An 18847-nucleotide genomic window follows, 5' to 3' on the forward strand; every position below is an offset into this window, starting at 1 on the left:
TGAGACTAAAGACAAAACAGCCAAGGCTTGATTTCTTTTTTTTTCCCCTGCCAGAAGCCATATGTACCATGCCAAGATGTGACACGCAACACCTTGCGTTACAGACACACGTCATTCATGCTGACTCAGAGCAGGGAAACCTTCACTGCCTCGTCCCACGTTATTTCTAGGCTGATGCACCAAGGAAAGTCTTCAGCTTTGTGGTGAAGTCTAAGCCCAAGTTGTGGGTTTTTTTTTCTTTAAGTTAAAGTTTTAGCCTGGCTTTGGGGTTTTTGGAGGGGTTGGTTTGGGGTTTTTTTCCAGAAGCCTGAACGTCCTTCAGTGCCTACAGATTTCAAATGGTGCTTCTGGCTGCAAAACCCACTGCAAACCCATGGAAAACAGGAGCAGCAGAGCGACTTCAGCACTGGCACCCACTCAGGGTGGCCCTAACCAGCTCAATTTCATATTCAGGGGGTTGAAATTATGGTCCAGGGTTTCTGAATAGCTTTATGCCGTATTTTTGACTGCGTTTGTCTGTGCCCAGCCTCCTTCCCAGCAAGGAGAGTGCCCCTTCTCGTGTTGGTGCTGCCCACTGCTGCCATGTCCGGCTTTTTGAGGCCGGGGCAGGCGCTTTGCCAGCAAACACCGAACACCGTGCGCTGTCAAGACCAAAGGGAGCTCGTTTCATCTCGCAGCGTTAGGTAGAGCGGTGATTGAGGGGAAAGTAAAGAAAATAAGGTAGAAGCAAACATTATGGGTAATGGAAAAGCACATTTCTGATTTTGTTGTTGTTGTTGTTGTAGTTGTTAACAACTGTTGTTGTAGGGGTTTTTTGTACACGCGGAAAGCTGTTTAGACCTCGGGTGAGCGCCTGAGTGCCACTTTGCGCGTCCCAGCACGGCCGCCCCACGCAGCTCCAGTGCAGACCCTTATCTTCATGCCGTTCCTGTCGTGTCCTCTCTGCTCCCGCCACACGGAGTGCATTTTAATGCAAACGCGCATCAAAGAAACTAGAAATGACATTTAATTCGACATCATTAAGTACGAGATCGCCCCTCTCCCATGCAGGGCTGTATCAGTCAAGCCGGCTTCAGGTCTTTTCTTCCCGGGGATCTTCTGCTGCAGGTGCCTCTGAAAAGCACTTTGCCGTCCGTGCTCGGCGTTTCCTGGCGGGGATGGTTTATGGTCATCCATGAGCACGCACCATCATCTCCCTCCTGATTTAGCATGTGGAAGGACCGATACGTACCTTTATTAAAGGCAACCTTAATCTTTCTTATGGAACATTATATAAAAATGTGGGCTTAGAGCAGCTTTCAGAGGCAGGCACAAATTGCCGGCGGTAATACACCTAAATTACACGGGATACACGGGGTTTGGCTGTTGTGCTTCTCTTATTGCTTCCTTCCATTGCTTGCCTTAACCGGATTTGTTCCCAGCCCAGCGCCTGGCCGTTGCTCGGGGAGAGCTTACGGGTAGCGAAACATGCCGGCACAGTTGTTTGTGTAAAATATTATACACACACACACATATGTATAAAAAAAAAGACCGAGGTCCAAGTGCAGAAGTGGGTGGGTGGACGAATGTGTGGATGGATATATGGGCGGGCGTGTGGGTGGATGGGTGCACGAGTTGGGGCGTGGATGGATGGATGTGGATGGGAGCGTGGGTCGGTGCACGGGTGGGCGGGCGTGTGGGTGGATGGGTGCGTAGATTGGGGTGTGGGTGGCTGGATATATGGGAGCGTGGGTTGGTGCATGCATGGGGGGGCGATACGTGGGTGTATGAGTGCATGGGTTGGTGCGTGCACGGGTGGGTGCACAAGTTGATGCGTGGGTGGGTGGGTGCATTGGCTGGTGCAGGAATGGGTGGACGGGTGCATGGGTTGGTGCAGGAATGGGTGGGTGCATGGGTGCATTGGTTGGTGCATGCCTGGGTGGGTGCATCAGTGCATGCGTGGGTGGTTGGGTGCATGGGTGCATTGGCTGGTGCAGGAATGGGTGGACGGGTGCATGGGTTGGTGCAGGAATGGGTGGGTGCATGGGTGCATTGGTTGGTGCAGGAATGGGTGGATGGGTGCATGGGTTGGTGCAGGCGTGGGTGGTTGGGTGCATGGGTGCCTTGTTGGTGCATGCCTGGGTGGTTGGGTGCATGGGTGCAGGAATGGGTGGACGGGTGCATGGGTCGGTGCAGGCACGGTTTGGTGGCTGTGTGAACGGGCGGACAGACAGACGGACAGAGTCTCAGGACAGATGTTACGGGCAGGGGCGCAGTTGCTGCCTCTTGCTCCGGAACAAACCCGCCCCGCCCCGCCCCGCCCCGCCAGCAGCGCGCCCGCTCCGCGCCGAGAGGCACGCGCCGGGCGGGGCGGGGCGGGGCCGGGCGGGGCGCTGCTGCCGGCCCGTCCCGGCGCGGGGGCGGTGCCGCGCCCCGCCGTGGCTCGGCGGGCGGCGGCACCTGCGGGCCGGGCCGGGCCGGGCCGGGCGGAGCGGAGCGGAGCCGAGCGGAGCGGAGCGGAGCGGTGGCCGCGGCCCGGATGTAGCCGGCGCGGGAACATGGCGGTGGGGGCGGCGTGACGGCGGCGGCCGAGGTAGGGGCGGCGGAGCGGCGCGCGGGAGATCCGCGCAGGGTGCGCGGCGGTAGCGGCTGCCGCCGAGGCGGAGCGCCGCGGGGGGAGGCTCGACCTTGCGGGGCCGCGGGCGGGCGCGGTGCCGCCCGCACGTCCTGGCAGCCGGTGCCCGCCTCGGCGGGGCCGGAGCGGGCCGGCAGCGGCCGGGAGACAAAGGCACGGCCCGGGCATCCCCTTCCCCACCTGCGCGGGGAGCGGGCAGAGCCGCGGGGGCTGCTGAGGGCGGCGGGCGCAGGGGGAGCCGGGGGCTCCCGGGCTCCTCTCCCGGAGGTCTTCCTAGGGGTCGGCGTAGTGATCTTGCTTTAGATACCTCGCCGGGGTTTCCTACAACAATGGCTTCTTTTTTATTTTAAAGGCATTTCGATTTTTGTCAGGGCTTTTTTCCCAGAAGAAGTTACTCCCAACTTTCTGTGAATATCATGTGCTTTTAGGTTTCACCCAGAAAGCAGGAGCCCAGAGAGACGTACAGCTGCTCCTGGAAATGCTCATGCATGCACCTATACACCTCTGCTCGCTCTTTTTTTTTTGCATATAAAGGGTTAGAAATGCCTGCAATCGACTCCATTCTTCTTTCTGTGTTCACTAGCCTCAGATCGTAGTAGCTAAAGAAAATGAGCTGCATAGTGACTGCCGTGCTTGAATAATGCTCCAGACTCAGACCAGAGGAGAGGTGCTTTTTTCTCGGTATCGATCAGACCTTGAGAATTTCTTACCATCCTGCCAGCAGCACGCAGGCTGCCTTTCTTCCTCTTTGTTACACACCAGCCCTCTGTTAACATAAAGAAACAATGAAAATTTCTTTTCTTCCCAAATAGTCAGTGTTAGGCCAAATGGGCTGTCGTTGTCATTAAGGACAAAATTCCCACCAACTCGAGAGGGGCCGGCGGTGAGACCACCCTGCTGGTAGCCTTGCCCTTAATTTTAGAATTTTTCTTTTACATGCTTTAGCATTTGCAAAATGAGGGAAGAGAGTTGGTACCTGTGTCGAGATGGATCTCTGTCGTCTTTGCTGCCCAGACAGCGCTTGGGGAATCATCGCTCCTAATTTACTGCCTTTATTGTACCATGAAACTTTAAATAACGCTGCTTAGGACTAAAGCAGGGAGCCGCGCTCCCCTGCCCTGCTCAAAACCCGGTGTTGATGGCTGTGAGCGTTGCTGCTGCTGTTGGGGACGGACCTCTTGTTGCGTGGAGGATGCGTCTGGAGGCATTGGGGAATCGCTCTGGCTGTCTCCTGAGGATGATGTTTCCGACGTGGAGAGTGGGTTCAGTGTCACTTGCGGGGCTCCCTGGCCATCCATACCCCCGGGAGCGAGGTTGAGCAGAAGCTGTAGAAGCTTTTCTGTTTCAATTTGAGGTTCACAAAATGGCCCTTTGCATTGCTCATTTCTTCCTGCTGAAGTGTTGCTGTTTGTGTTGCACAGCAATTACTAACACGTTGATTTCCCCCTCGGTGAGCAGCTGCTCTCCAGGTTTGCAGGTGGGGATGGAGGGACCCGGGCAGCGTGGGGCAGGGCACTGGTTTCGGAGCTGCTGCTGCTGTGCCGGGTAAAGCTTTGGGAGTTACTCATTGCGGTTTGCCTTACTGGCTGGTTCTGTGGTTTAGTTACGGTTTTTTGGTTGTAGCTTGTTTCAAGTTGATGGAGGGTCTTTGTTCAGTGTGGAATTAAGTTTTTGTGCTATCAAACGTATTAATTGGAGATAAACTGAGTAAAAACATGGTTTGAATTGAGGGAAGGACTCACTCTCACGTTGAGAGTGCTGAAGCTAAACTTTCTTCTTTCTCCTGCTTCAAACGTTTTTACAAATGGGTTTGATCCAGGTGAAATGGTGCTTTCTAGCAGAGATTAATTTTTATCAGAAGACTTTAGACCAGTCTGCCATAGTCCTGCCTCCCCTTTGTGCAGAAGCTCCAAGTACTCACTTTAGCAGTTTTTTTAACCTTATCCTGAGGAAATGAGGGTTAACCAGTCACTGTGTGTGTGCACGTGTCGTCCAGCCACGGCGACTGTTGAACCGTACTTAACAGAGGGGCTCAGAGTAATCGTTTCGGTGCAGAGAATTGGTGGTACCGGGAGGAGACCAAGGCAGTCCTGTTGTAGAGAACCCCCTTACAAGTCATCAGCGACCCCCCGCAGAGCCAGACCTAGTGAATCCCTTGTTACTTTGGCACCCCTGTTTGCTTCCCAGCGCCTTTTTTTTTTCTGGACATCTTCATCAATCACAAATACTCACAGTAGGTGAATATTTGGCTTTCAGTGAAATCTCAGCATCCTGATGGCCGATTCTAAAATGGAAACGTGTAACGAGCAAGGTTCTTGCAAAGCATTTTATTTCCCAACTATTATTTGCCAAAGTAACAGTTCTTTTGGCAACTATTACTTTGAAAACTAGTATTTGGGAAATAAAACGCTTTGCAAGAAACTTGCTTGCTAGTGTCAACTCCTGCTGTCAATCGGCTGAGAACAAACTTCTCATGGTGCTAGTTAACAACAATTACGAGTTTTGCCTTATCTCACTGGTATCACCTCTGACCCCAGATTTGGTACTGAAATAGGGGAGGCAAACTGTTCTTTTTGACATCAGTTGGGGCACATAATTTGGGTTTAAAGCTGAGTTCAAGGAGGACTCCAGCTCATGTGGCTGAAGCCCAAGAGGTGACACTGGCACAGATCTGTCATGGGTAGTGTGCTGTTTCAGGGAGGTATAGAACAAAGAAGAGGAAAAACGGAGCAGAAGAGCACCTGCATCTCTGCTCCTCCTCTCTGATCACCCTCAGATTTGACACTTAAATCTAATTATTGCTTTGAAGCTGCTCCAATTAAGAATCTGAAGTGTTTGGCATCTACTTGTTCAAATACATAAATTCTCTCCGGTTTTACCGGTTTACTTTGCAAAAGCTACAAACGGAAGTCTGCCACATGGTGTGTGTTGAAACTGCTAACAGGTGTCTGTGGGTACCAGCAGCCGAAGAGTTTCTGAAATATGCATGGAGCTCAAACAAAAAACCTCTTGCTAAAATGCCTCCTCGGGATATCCTGCTCCTGGCGTTAGCGTCTCTGACTCGTGGTGCTGTTTGGCCATCCTGGCGGGGTTTCTGGGGCTGTTTCTGCTTTGCTTCTTGCTGAAGTCAGTGGAGTTGGTCTGTTGGGTCGGCTGCAGGGTTTGGCCAGGTTTCCGCAGGTTTTGGTGGAAGCCGAACGAACCCTCCGCCATCGGGGTGGGATGGTCGGTGGCTGCAGCCAGGTAAAACTAGAAAAACCGTGATGGGAACTTCACGCGGTTGAGATCCCTCACGCCTGGAGGGCATACACTTTTTACCATCTTCCAATTATACTCTCTTATTTTTTTCCATTAATTCTAATCCATTAAGCATTTCCATACAATCTTACTACTCTCAATAGCAATTTGAAGCATGAAAGGTGTTTTATGCAACTATTTGCTCAAAAAATGGATGGCCTGACCAATAGAGCCTTGGTTCCTATGGCCTCCTCCCTTGTAGTTTCTCAGGTGTCTGGTACGGGTTTGTCTCGGTAGGAGCTTCACAGGGTATCTCCCTTCTCTGTAGATACAAAGCTTGATATTTTTGAGACAATTCCCCCCCCATTAAATTCAGCTTTGGCTGGCGATGAGGTGCGTCAGAGCGCTGCCTGATGCACAGCACAACTGCGTTGGCTTCATTATCAAGGGAAAAGAGCTGAAAACTGGAAAGTTTCAAAACCGGTAACAACTGTGCACAAAACTCCAGTTAGTTATGAGGCCATTTGAAAGGTGACTTCCCGCCCTCCATATAGAGCAAATTTCAGTGCACTCTAATGATATTTAATGTTCAGGTAACTCTAATTAAGCCTTTAATCCATTAGGCCACGGAGATTCACTAGGGACTTGCTGTTAGTGCTCATGTTTAAGCCTGCCTGTCACCGAGCCCAGCAGGGCTCGGCGTTGCGTTTGGACGGCTGTCCCCACAACCAAGAAAACAAAATATTTTCTATCAAAATGAACGTTTGGCTTTGCTTTTTTTTTTTTTTTTTCCCCCCCCTGGGGAGAGACAACTCGGAGGACAGGACTGTGGCCGGGGCTTCGGGGCTAAGCATTTGGTTCTCGCGTGGTTCAGCCGTGCCTGTTGAAAGCAGCCGTCTTGCAGCTCTGGCACAAAATGTCAGCTTTGAGCCAAGTCTTGTGCTTTAAAGGTTCAAGGATTATTCCTTTCCGAGTAGTGCCTGTGAGTGCAGTGAAGTGAGAAGCGCGTGCTCCCGTCGTGTCGTGCAGAGCCAGCCACGACATATGAAGGCAGCTATTTTGCATCTTTTCCAACTATTTCTTTTTCTGGGCCACGTAAGAGGGCTACCGCTTTTGGAAGGTGCATCTGATGGAAGTACAAAGGAAATTACGTTTCAGAGCAGACAGAGCTTGAATAACTTTTAAAAATCAAACCAACAAAACAAAAAATGTGTGAATCAAGTTTAGTTCTTCTGCTTTTACAGGCTGGGCTGCCGTTTCCTATTTCTGACCTTTCTTATCCCCTAAGCAAAGCTTTTATTAAAACATGTGCTGTATATGCCAATTAATATTTATATTTCAGGAACCACCAAAATTGGGGTCCTAGTGGAGGCTGTAAAGACGTGTAGTTAGATGTGTTTTCACCCTGGGGAGCTTACGGTATGAGGTGCACCCATCCTGTTTGTGCTTATGCCATGTGCCGGGGTGAGGATAGCCAAAGCGTGCAGGAGAGGAGTGGCGTGACTTGCTCAGGGGCACGCAGCGATGGAGAGCAGAAGTGAAATCCTGGCTCCCAGCATTTTCCTTCTGGGCTATCCTGGCTTTGCTCTGTGCGCCGGCTCTGCCGTCAGTTTGCCGCTAGCGAACGGCTCCGCCTGCAGCAGGACATGCTGCTCTGGTATCACAGGGGTGGGAGCTTTGATTTTGCTGAACAAAGATGCTCTTCCAAAAATAGGTTAAGCCAAAGAACTTGGATGCCAAGAATAGCAATAGAGATTTTCCTTTTTCCAACTGTGTTTTAGATTTATTGTTCCCTGCTGGAGGCAGCTGAAGAAGTAAAAGAGATACTGCAGCTTTAGGCAAGGGAATAGTAGAAGTAGACATACACAGTCACCTCCGATGGAGGAAGACCACAGGTCAGGTATCGTTGTAGAAATACACAATAGTGCAAAATAACAACGTAAATAAAAAATGTGCAATGTTGCTAAACCCCTCCCTTAGCAAAGGTTTTGTTGTTTTCCTAGCTGTTAAGGTACCCCAGAAAGGGGGTGGTGACAAAGGAGAGGACAAAAGAAATGCCAACAAACAAAAACCGGAACAAATAAATGCCACAAGAATGATCCTGGTGATAGCCCCTATAAAACTTTTATTGTGACATGCTCTGCTGCATGTGAATAATTCACTCTTCCCAAACTGGTGGCAGTAAAATCTGCGCAGCGGCTTTCCCCTCCGCCTTCATACAGGTTGTTTGGGTGATAGTTGTTAAAACTTAAGATTCTCTCCTGGGATTCTCCATAGAAATTTTTGTATCGTTAAGTTAAACTCCAACTTTCCCATTCCCCGAGTTTGATGCACACACAGAGGACAGAGCTAATTACTTGCACTGCAGCTATTTAAGGCGCTGGGCTGAGCGTGGAGCTGGAAGTCAGGAGGCACCGTGGCTCTAATCCGGGCTGTGCTGCTCGCTGAGCCACCTCCGAGAAGTTAACCTCTGCGTGCCACTGCTTCCCTCTGGGTAACAGCAGGGATTATGATAATTGCTTTTGAAAAGCACTTTCAGGTGTTTAGTTTTATTTTTTCTCTGAAGGTGCAGAACTATCCGGTCCTGAGCTGAAGAAGCTTGAGCTGTCCCAGGAGGCTTTTGGTACTTTACAGGATTATGAAAACAACGCTTAATGCCTCTTTGGGCTGTTTGGGTCACATAAATAAATACATTTAAAAGATTTTTCATGAATCTTCTACACACTACTCACAGAAGGGCTTGTAAGATACGACTGAAGGACATAGATACAGATCAAAATGTTTGTTATTGAACTCTTCATGAAATGTAAGTAAAATGTCCGAATGCTTAAATGGTTTATTTTTTCAAGCAAATCCTGCTTTCGCCACAGAAACCTGGGTTTGCATCTATTCAACTTGTCTCTGCCTTGACTGTAAAGACCCCAAAGGCAACAGATTTGCTGCATTTCTCATAGGCTTTAGAGGGTATTTGGGTTTGTGTTTTATAGAAAGGGGTGATTTTTCTAGGCTGAAGAAGTAGGAAGGTTTTCCTGGGAGCACGGTGACCACAAAGTAAATGCGCCCTGAGCTGTGCCTCTATCCCAGATTTTGAAGCATGCAGGAAAGAACAATGGTACATGAATTTGTCTCTCTGCTGCACGCGCTGAACTCCTCTTTTCCAAATAGCAAAACTTCTTCCTATTTATGCTTTGTGTCACAGGGAAAAAATAATCAAAGGGCAGAAAACCCCATGGCTGAACTGCAGCTGAGACCAAAGCGTTAATGAAAAAGTTGTTTGTGGAGTGCGGCGCTGTTAGCGGGGTGACTGGTTGGGAGGCATCATCCGCGCCGTGGGGTGTGCCAGCAGGGTTTGGGGAAGCAACCTTACTGGGGATTTTATGTTGGAAATGTAAAGTTTAGTGTGCTACTGGGAAGTGCTCCAGTGCCAAGGCGATGGCTGTCATCTAAGCCATCGGCTGCTCTAGGAAAACTCTGGGTGCTCCCATGTTTTACGCAGGAGCTTGAAATGATGCAGCCTGAAGCCGGGGAATATATTGCATCTTCCCAGCGCGAGGGATATAGGCCTCGTGAGCATGTGTTGAGAGAGGCCCGGCTGCCAAACTAGTTTAGTATTGCTACGATGGTTGCAGGTGGTGATTGCCTTTTAAGTTCTTGCTCTCTGTTCTGACATTTTTAGGACAGTAAATGAAGGATGAGAAGTAGAAAAGCAAACAAATTAGAAAAATCCCGTGTGGATGTCTGTAATTGCATTCGTGTGGCTCGATGGAAAGAGCCCCGTCCTACTGGAAGTCAGGGAGGGGTTGGCAATGAATAAAAGTAGTTCTTGCCAATAGCTCTCGTGCCAAAATGGAGTATTGATGATAGGGCTCAGCTTAAAGCAGATGGTGTAATACATACCCTAAAGACCGCTCTGGGGAAACACGTGCAAAACCACGTGCCTTATATGCCACAGAGGATTTATTCCTAGGGATGAGACAGAAGAAACCTTCACTTGGACGGAGGTGAGAGTCGAGTCCTGGTCCTGGGAAGCAAGAGAAATGCTTTACTGAGGCAAGGCTTCTATTGGGGACACAAGCGTGTCCCTCACTTTTCATTATATTAGAGATACAATACTGAAATTACCGAAAATGCAACATCCATCCCACATCTGTGCTTTCCCTACCCGGTCTCTTTGAGGACCAGCTCTTAGCACTGTCAGGAATCACAGGGAGAGTAAGTAGGGGTTTTTCAAGTGCTTAAGAAGTACAGGGCATGAGCTAAATAATTTAAACGCTGATGCAGAGCATTGCCAGCTGAAAAGTGACTTACAATCTCTTAACAGGCTAACAGTAAGTGGATTTTTTTTTTTTTCCCTCTCGTTGGGGACAGGAGTATGGAATGTGCCACCAATCAGCAGGGCTGCTTCCTTCCAAGAGAAAGGTTTGCTATAATGAACTCGGGTTAAAGCCAGGGCTGCTTTCTTCTTGGGCAATCCGGTCTGAATTTGGACATCACCAGTGCAACAGACCCCTGGGATTGTGCATAACGTGAGAAACCCGATAACCCTGTGGCTCACATTTATTATAAACTTCTGCTTGAAAGGAACATTTTGACTTTCCTCAGCATCTGGTAGGACTTGGTCCACAGTATTTTGTTGTTGCATTTGTGTGCTGCTACTTGTGAAAGACCCTTAACTGAGGGTTAAAGGGTTTCTGGGTGTTTTTGTTCCATTACTTCTGCCGTTTTTATCCTAACACAATTTCTCTTCCTGTTTACTTTGCTCTTTGGTATCTCTCTCTTACTGATGTAACAGCATCTTGCTATTTCTCTTCTATTTCCAATTCCGTGTAAGAAAGAAAAAGAGTGTCCTGGTTTAGCTAGAAATTAAACTGCAACTATTTTTTTCATGGACTTAATGGGAAAATTGGTGATAATTGCTAACTAATGCTTTTTAAAGATTTTTTTTTTAGATAGGTGAAAGACTGTCAAGCTGTCAGTCAAGGCAAAGATTGGATAATGCACCATTCCCTTGACAAGTTCCCTTTATTATATTAGGCATCTGCTTCACTCTGTAAATTTGAGCTACTCAAAATTTGCCCTTTAATGTTTACTTTTTCCATCCTTTCTCAGTATTACTTAAGTAGTATTAGTATACCTGTACAGCATAGTCAAATAGATGTAGTAATCTTTGAAGAAAATAGCTTTGAGGTGTGATTAGCTTTGTAATATCATGATACTTTTTAACATTTTTCCAATCTTTCGCCCTGTCTCTCCGTGATGCACCCACCTGCCCTTGCTGAAGCCAGTAGCCAGCCTTGGGTCAGGCTTTAAAGTGTGCAGAGTCTAGCTTTAAGACGAGGTGTTAAAGCCAGGCCAAGTGGGATACTCTGAGTTGCATGAACATTTGCGGTCCTTATGGACCGTTTCTCAAGACTTTTGCCTATAACATGGGGCATTTAATTTTCTCTTTATTTCCTTTTAAAGTACATTTGGAGAGCAAATTGGAGATTTTCTTGCAATCCCCTGATTCCAGAGGCATGTGGTTTTCAGAGAAACTGTTAAAACAGCAAGATTTATAATAAAAGCAGATACTGGGCCATGCTGAGTAGCGTCTCTCCACAGTACCAGCTGCTCTTTTCATGGTTCTGGATTTAAAGCACCATGAAATAGAACTTATCTCAACTCCAGGCACCTCTAGCATTGCATGTAAAGCACCACAAATGTACCAAACTGGTGCACGGCAGAACAGCCTTCCTTCCCAGACCATTCCCCCACCTCCAACAGTATTTGCAGGTTGAAAACTGTTGCCTTCCACGCCACCAAGAAGATCTGGAGTTAGCATGTCTGCAGCAGGATCTGCTGCTCAGGCTGGGCAGAGGGTGGAAAACCACTCCAGCAATGTTCCCATCCTGCTGGGAGAGGAAATACCAGTGCCAGCACTGTGAAAAGACCAAATGCGGTATTGATTTTGACGTAAATAACACTAAAAATTGCCATGATGTCATAGCAAAGCATTGCAATCATCATGGCAAATGATGAGAAAAATAAAAATACAGAAATAATGATCTCCCTTGGCCCGCAGATAAATCAATGCTTAGCCCTTGATCTCCCATTGCTCGCTAGTCCGGAACATAAATCCAAGGGTTTATCATTAAGCTTAACGAGTCATAAAATCTGGGCTGTTTTGGAGGTAGTTGCAGAGATTTGCAGCCCAGGCAGAGAGCGGGCTCTAAGCCGCTGGGTCTTGTGTAACTAGGTAAATAGCAAGCTTCAAATAATACTGTAAAGCTATCAAATGTAATAACTAATGCAGTCAGGCAGGTGTTTGGGGAGGGGAGCCTCACTGATGACAAGCTTGCTGATAATGACCATAAGAGGCCCCGGTTTAGAAAGACCTTTTAATAGCAAGTTTAAGTCCCTTTTGCTTTACTGGAAGTGAGGTATGTGCGTCCGGTTTGGTTCACGCGCAATTATTTTCTGCACGGCAATGCTTTCTTCACTGTGGGCCCAAAAGAGCAAGCAGCAAAAACCAGAAACAGGGAAGCGACCGACAACTCGCTTATTTTGTCATTGCGGTTTAAATATTTATGACAGCGCTTCACAGCGTGCTGGTAAATGCATGATAGCATATTATGTAATAGTAATAAAATCGTAGAAGTAGGAGACTTCACTACTGCCCTTTGCTAGTAAATCTTTGCTACCATCCGTAGCGAGGCCATGTGAAGGCCATGCCTCTCTTTCCCCAGTTATTCTATGTGAAACGGGAATTAGCTGTTCACTGGCATTTGTGATCACACGTTTTTAAATTGCTCTCCATCTCTTATTCAGGCAAGACTTTGGTTCAGGTCAGATTCCTGTAAAAGTTGACGGCTCTGAATTTGCGAGTGAGCAGCAGGTCTTTGGTTTGTGCAGGGAAATGAATGGAGAGCAGCTCCCTCGGCGAGGGAGCCTGGGAGGAGGGGATTTGGACCGTGAGTCTTTTGGGTTAATTAACAGTTTAAATTAGCTTTTTTTTTTTTAAAGAGTTGTGGAGTATCGATTACCATTTGTACTGTACTGCTTCAGAGAAGGGGATTCTCAGGAAATTACGTGCAAAGTCAGTTGTGCCTGGACTTGAGGATATCTGAGTTGGACTGAAGTTTGGGATGGGTGGCATAGCTTCTGGGGGAAATTACTGCAAAATGCTGACAATGAAAACAAAAAGCTAACGTAGAGTTGCCTATGCAACAGCCAAAACTGTTGACTTTGGGACAAGTAAGAAGGTAGCCCATCAAAGGAGGAGCCTGTTTAGGAAACCTTATGTGTCTGGCTGCTGCCAGGGCCCCTGTTGCCGTGATTTGGACGGCGTGCCATGGCAGGACAGGGCAGAGCCCTCCCCTGACCTGGACAGCCAGTGGTGGTCGGTGCTTCCTGCGGCTAACACTGGCCAAGAGGGGTCCACAGCTTGGTCAGCAGGGGAATATGCTGGTTTTCCAATTGTACGGTCTCAGATTTCAGTCCAAGGACTAATTGGGTCATCGGTTCCTTGGGCTATTTTAGCATAAATAGTCAAATTGAATTAAACTGGACGTCTGCACTTAAACAGAGATGTGTACATTAGTGCCTTAACGAATCAAGCAGGGATTCCCGCCACTCCCCCACCTCTTAGACATTGGGAACCTGTGGTTAGTTATATTACAAAACTGCAGAAAAAAACTTAGAGTTAAAGAAAAAGTAAGTTAAAGATGATTTGTGCTTGGCATGAGAGCGCTATTATCTGTCATGATGGCTTTACTTAGCAGTACTGTATGTGCTCGGGAAGGCACTTTGGGGATCTGGGCCAATAAAACCCAGCCTTGGAAGCACATCGTGTGAATGGATGAGAAAACAAGCTGCTAGCACGAACGATGAGCCAACGTGTAGCAGGCTCTAAGGGCGGGTGGGCTGCAGGTCGAAGGGCAGGGGTTGAGGGCTCTGCAGGACTCGGGTAAATGCTTTGCGCGGTCACGGCGAGATTAAATGTACAGCAGGTACCGGATGATTTATCTGATGTACACACATGCGTGTTTACAAAAAACAGTTGCTCGATAATCAAGACTGTTATCTTAGTGTTTGGTAAAGACATCGTAAGGATGCCAAGTGGGAAAGTGAGACCTGCCAAAATCAAGAAGTTGCTGACTTTTAATTTTGAGCCTTTGCATATACAGGCAGCTCTAATTATGTATGCTATTTCATAGACAAGATTGAGCATGGTGCAGCAGTTGTTTCTTCATTTATTATATCTCAGTACCCACTGGTGGAAACTTCCAGCGCCTTGCCTGAGCAAGGCAGGAGTCCCCAGACCCACAGAGCAGCGCGGGTCCTGTGGGACGAGACACACGGCCAGGTGGGCTCCCGAGTCCATCAGCTCCCACAGTTCAATCCTTCCCTAATTTCCCATTTCTGGAGGCTGTGCTGGAAGATCTGGTGAGGCTTTAGTTCATTTGGTGCAGTTTGAAAAGCAGAACCTGTAGTGGGGCTTGTCTCTTTGCAGGGGATGGGGAGGCCGTCTCATGTGTTACCCGCTTTTATGACCCCAGTGCCTCTGCCCAGTAAAGCTTTGGTTTTGGTGCAGTAATTCTGCAAACGCTTTTTTTGAATTTCAGACCTCAGGAGGCCACTGGACTCCTGCCTTTTGCAGCGGTGTGGGATCGGGGCCTGAAAATCTCCTCGTGCGCTTGAGAAAGTTGGTGGGATGGACGTACCGTGGTTTTGAGTTTGATCCGTGAGATGAGTGTTGTTGCAAGATGCGGCTGGGTCTCAGCTCAGTATCTGTCAGTTCCAAAATTCCCCGAACTTTGCTCTCTCCCTCTTACATTTCTCTTTTCTAGGAAAGCATTGACTGTTTCTGAATATTGCTGCTTTATATAGGCTCCTTTTCCTCCCCCTCTCACCACTCGCTGCCTCTTCTCCTCCACCCCAGTTACTAAAATCTCCTCTCCCTGATGCGTCATCTTTGTCAGCAGCGCTCTCATCATCCGCGGGCTGAAAGCAGAGCAGAGCACGCTCGAGGAAGAAGAAACGACCCCGAACACCCTTTAAGTTTTCAAGTGGCTGGAAGTTGTTTGCCGATCAAAGGCGGCGCGCGGGAGTCTCTTCTGCTCTTTGCTTCCTCCATCCTTTATCTGGCAGCGCTTTCTCCCCGCTCGTGGCTGGCAGGGCTCACCCCACGGGCTCTGCAGGGGCTCTGCGCTGAGACGAGAGCGGCTTTGCATTTCCAGATAAAAGGCACCGCCAAGTACCCTGGTGTATAAATACCAACTGCAAAATTCCTGCCTTCAGGGTGGTTAGGTGCCTTCAGGAATATGGGAAGCCCTTTGGTAGGGAGAAAAGAAATAGGAGAGCAAGGAATTTTGGAAAGATAAGTAAAACAGAGAGAGGCAAAATGCACGATGACAAAGCTCAGCTGAATCGGCTGGTGAGAAATGTCATTTTGATTGCTGCGGTAATCGAGTCATGATTTTCAGGAGTACTATGAATAGCTCTTACAAGTAGAAAGTTTGCAGCTGGGAGATCGACAGATCCCGTCTCTCCCTGGAGGTTTTCAAGCCACGGCCAGACAAAGCCCCAAGCAACCTCCCCGGGTCCTGCTGCGAACGGGGGGCACGAGGGCCCCTCCAGCCGGGGTGAGTCTGTGATGTTGGTCGGTGTGTGGAGAGAGGATAAAAACAAACAAAAATATTTGGGTCAATGCCAAATAGAAGTATTAGGAGTGACATGGCAAATTTGTTTTAATGTAATCTGGGCTTAATCACTGGTGTTGACTGTACTGAAGGCTTCCAGGTCCAGCAAGGGGGTTGATCTAGATAAATGTATTTATTTTCCTGCTTTTCATTTCTCGTGGGTGTACATACTGGTGTAGCTTAAAAGCGCACAGCAAGGAAGAAACAAAAGAAAGGGGACAAATTAAGTGACTGCTGCCAGATTAATTATTCCATCGCATTTCAACTCATATTTTTAAACCTACCACTTCGGGAACGTTCAAAATTATCTTTGCAATGACCATCTTTCCATCTAATCTAAAGTCATTCAACTTTATAAGAAGCAATTATACCCCACACTAACAAACGAAAAGACATGGCAACATCAGAAAAACTGATTATTCAAGCAATCTTTCTTACGTAAAATAGCTAACTAATCTCCCAGTTTCAGTCCTTGAGTGCTATTGCTAATATCCTCCTGAAAGATAACTTCATTCTCAGTACACTGGCAGCCTGCTTCTCATCGCTGGTTGCTCTCTGTGTTGTTGCACTGATGGTTTGGGGGTTAAGAAATTATTTTCTCTTTTATCTCTGTAGCTCTTCTTGCACTCACCGCTGTTTTTATCCTCCTCTTCTGTGACCAGTGAAAGCGAGGTGCAGGGAGTGGGGTTTGTGTCCTGCTTAGAAAAATAAGGAAATCTCCAGACTGGCTGCTCTTCTGCTGCTCTGACCATCATCGTTGAGGCCATCCAGTCTGAGGTTCTGGAGGAATCTACATGTCGATGGGCTTTGTTGCCGGAGAGGGGGGTCCATTTGCAGGTATCTTGATTTATTGGCATGGAAGTGTTTGATGTATCCTGGTCCAAAAACTGAGAAAGGAGGGGAGGGAATCTGCCAAAATATAGGAACTTTCTAAAAAAAAAAAAAAAAACCCAAACAAACCACACCCAAACAAAAAAAAACAACACCAAACCAATTCTCAGTTTAAATTTTCATTTTAAGTTTTGCAAGTCACTGTAACTAGTGCAGTGTCGCACTTGAAATCTTGCTTTGAGCAAAAGGAAATGCATCTTATTTGCAAAGCCAAGAATATATTGTTAGTGTAATTGAAATCTTAACCCTCTAATGAAATGGTTATTATTAGCCCAACTCTACTTATTACAGAAAAAGAAAAGGAAAATTAAAAAATCCCGCTACAGAAGAAGTCTCAATAATAAGTTAAATGTTGCTATACACGTATTTCCTAACATCTGTGCCTTTCTCTGCTCACCCTTCCACTGCCCTCTGGGAAAAAGTGGGGTGGCACAGGGGTAAGTTTTTGGTTTTCTTTTTTCTTTCTTGGCTCCCCCGCAGGCGTGTCTGGCTTTCTGTACTGTACATCAAAGCCTGCCCCAAAATTGAGATGCAACCAGCAGAAGAGCTTTAATTCAAATTCAACCAAACAGACCAATTTTGCAGGTGGAAATTGCTGTCTTGTAAGGGCTCTTATCCCCCTCTAGCCTTACCGACCCTTCTGTAAATTCAAAATGCCTCTTCTCCAATAAAGCATTTCTGCTTCTAGTCCTGACTGCTCTTAATATTAAAAAAAAAAATAAAAAAAGGGCAGTGAGTCATTAGTGTCCCGCGCTGCTGCCGGGAGGAGCATGATGCTGATGGTGGCATTTATTCTTCCTTGCTGGGAGAAGGAGGAGGTGGAGGTTGGTAGTTTCTTCCACTGGCCTCTAGAATCCACTTGGGATAATAAATATGTTTTCCAGCATGCTTTTACATGCTCTTTCTTAGAGTGTGCATCCCCACATTGTATCCATATTTACTGTATGTAGAGCCTCTTAAACACATCAGATACTTGTTCCTTATTCTCTTTGCTATCCCAAAAACTGATTTTGCCAAGGTCTGCATTTCTTTGTTAGTGCGATATATATGGGGCTTATGCAGTGTTGCCTATGGGGTGGTCCAGTACCATCCTGTGACCCCTCTCTTACCTTCCCGTGCCTGCACCCCTCTGTGTGGCATCCCATGGCCCTGCCTGGGATCAGGGGCATCCCATGCCCCTGCTATGTCATACCGTGCCGCTGTATCATTCCTCTGCATCGCGTGGTCGTGCCGTGATCATCGATATTTCATTCTCCGCAGAATACCTGCCTGTTACTACTCTCTGTACAAGCATTACAGTTATGTACAAAGATAAGCCACCTGGTCAATAGAAAAATTGCTGGTACAGCTAAACAAGCTGCAGCAAAGCCCCAGGCAGACGCAGCCAGAGCCTGACCCTCAGCAGAGTCAGTGCCTCAACGCGTACCATCTCATCAAGTTATTTGCTGGTTTTGCTCCCCCTCTCTGTCTCATAACAGTTCTTGACTTTCTATTTTCATCTTAATTATTGCTGAACATTAGGTTGATGTTTATAGGAAACTATTCATAAGGCTTTCAAGATTTCTTTCCTGATCTTAAAGTTAATTGCGTGCACAGCAACAGTCTCTCAAAGTGAAGGTTGCTGTCCCTGCCCTGTGAGTTGCTTTGTGTTTCCCAGTGTTGAATTTAAATTGACATTTTAAAAGTATTTTTGACTGAGAAGCAGTCAATTCTGATGTCAAAAAGTTCAGTGTCTACAGCCACAGGCCATCAAGATGATTTCCCAGTCAACATGGAAGTAATTGGGATTTTCCATTCCTACTGTCTATGAAGGAAGAGCAGAAGAGCCAGAGGATCGAATCGCAGGCGCTGCTCGGGCGGCTGTGCTGACACGTCTCTGCCGTGCTGCCTGGAATTGGGCATGGCGTTGCCGCTCACTGGGGTTATGCTGATACCATTAGTTCACTTACCTCTGTAGCATTGCGCTTTCTTTGACACCCAGCACTGTCCCTGCTCTGTCATTCCTGTATAACCTGCACCGTATTGTTAATCTGTCCCCTAAAAAGTCATGCAGTAGCTATTTATCCATAGCCTGTTGTAGCAATAAGCTGCTTTTCAACACTCCTGCTCATCATTTGGTTTTTGGGTGGTCTACCATTTGCCTAAAAATATGCATCTGTTAGACCTTTGTCTGCTTTACTGTTTTTATATACCCCCCCTTCAGTGGGATTTGCTAAGGACTCTTTGTCTCTTTTTACAAATGTTACCAATTTCTGACCTTCTTTGAAATTAGAGAATTTTATGGCGTTCACTCCTAGAGGAAGCGTTACCCTGAGATGTGCTTTTCAGGTTTCCCTCTTTCCTGCTCTTAACACTTCCCTGTAATGGTTTGAATTTTCCAAGCCAGAAGCTTGACCCTGGTTTGCTTAGAGGACGCTGCCCTTCC

The 18847-nt window shown here is 47.4% G+C and overlaps 1 protein-coding gene across 3 annotated transcripts in view; it reads left to right on the plus strand.

Moving 5' to 3' along the window:
• Positions 1–2464: 2464 nt before the first annotated feature.
• Positions 2465–18847, plus strand: part of PAK5 (p21 (RAC1) activated kinase 5) — a 91446-nt gene continuing 75063 nt past the window's right edge. Inside the window, exon 1 of one of the 3 annotated variants that reach the window (XM_076335115.1) lies at positions 2465–2572. The gene's annotated coding sequence lies outside the window, so the exon portion shown is untranslated. Of the gene's footprint in view, positions 2573–16281; positions 16369–18847 lie in introns of those variants that run through there. The other 2 variants (XM_076335113.1, XM_076335114.1) reach the window with 2 other exon arrangements.

This window comes from Aptenodytes patagonicus, chromosome 3, assembly GCF_965638725.1.
Source record: "Aptenodytes patagonicus chromosome 3, bAptPat1.pri.cur, whole genome shotgun sequence".
NCBI lineage: Eukaryota > Metazoa > Chordata > Aves > Sphenisciformes > Spheniscidae > Aptenodytes > Aptenodytes patagonicus.